Below are 974 nucleotides of genomic sequence, written 5' to 3'. Positions count from 1 at the left end.
GGACATGGGGGCGGGGCTGAGACAGGGATCCTTGCAGCCTCATAGGCCTTGCGGGGTGGGAACAGTCAGGGGCTAAGGGACAGGGGCGATGGCCCAGGAGTCCCCGTGGGAGGTGGAGGGACCTCCCGCCCTGGCTGAACGGCCCTCCACAGCGCTCAGCCCACCCCTGCCCCACACAGACACCGGGTTTAATGTGTGTTTCTCAGGTTGGAAGTCTCGAGACAGGGATCCTTGCAGCCTCATAGGCCTTGCGGGGTGGGAACAGTCAGGGGCTAAGGGACAGGGGCGATGGCCCAGGAGTCCCCGTGGGAGGTGGAGGGACCTCCCGCCCTGGCTGAACGGCCCTCCACAGCGCTCAGCCCACCCCTGCCCCACACAGACACCGGGTTTAATGTGTGTTTCTCAGGTTGGAAGTCTCTCCTGTGACTTTTTTCCTCCTGGGCCCCTTGCCCCTCCCGTTTCTACCCTTTGCCCAGTCTGCTGTCGGGTTTGGTACAAAAACTATCCAGTTGTAGAAATTCTGTCCCACTGCTAGTTTGCTAGCAGTTTGAAAAATTAAAGCTGATTTGAGAGCGAGAAACATGGGTTTGCTGTCCCGCCTTCATTGGTGGCTGCTTGTGTGTGCCTTGGCCTGTGGGATGACGCTCTCCAATGCGCTGCGGCCAGAGCGAGTTTGCTAGCAGTGTTTAGCAATCACAAGCAGGTTGTTGGCTTTTTCGGGTTTTTCCTGCGTCGATGAGCTGTGACTTCTCTCCCCTCCGATATCTGGCCTGTCGGTGAGGTCTTCAGAGGCTGAGCCATCCTTGCAAGACTGTCCTCCCGCCGGGGCCGGCGCAGGTGCCACTTCTTCAAACACGCCCTCTTGCCTTCCCTCAGCCAGACTGACTTGTCCAGCACAAGGCTCTCACTGCCACCTGCTGGGGCACCAGCATACACACTACCAGATCGAGGTCCCAGGCTGCCTCCCGCATTCC

Source organism: Myotis davidii, unplaced genomic scaffold (genome assembly GCF_000327345.1).
Source record: "Myotis davidii unplaced genomic scaffold, ASM32734v1 scaffold2798, whole genome shotgun sequence".
NCBI classification, from domain to species: domain Eukaryota; kingdom Metazoa; phylum Chordata; class Mammalia; order Chiroptera; family Vespertilionidae; genus Myotis; species Myotis davidii.
The sequence above is the reverse complement of the archived record's forward strand: the minus strand, read 5'-3'. Positions refer to the sequence as shown.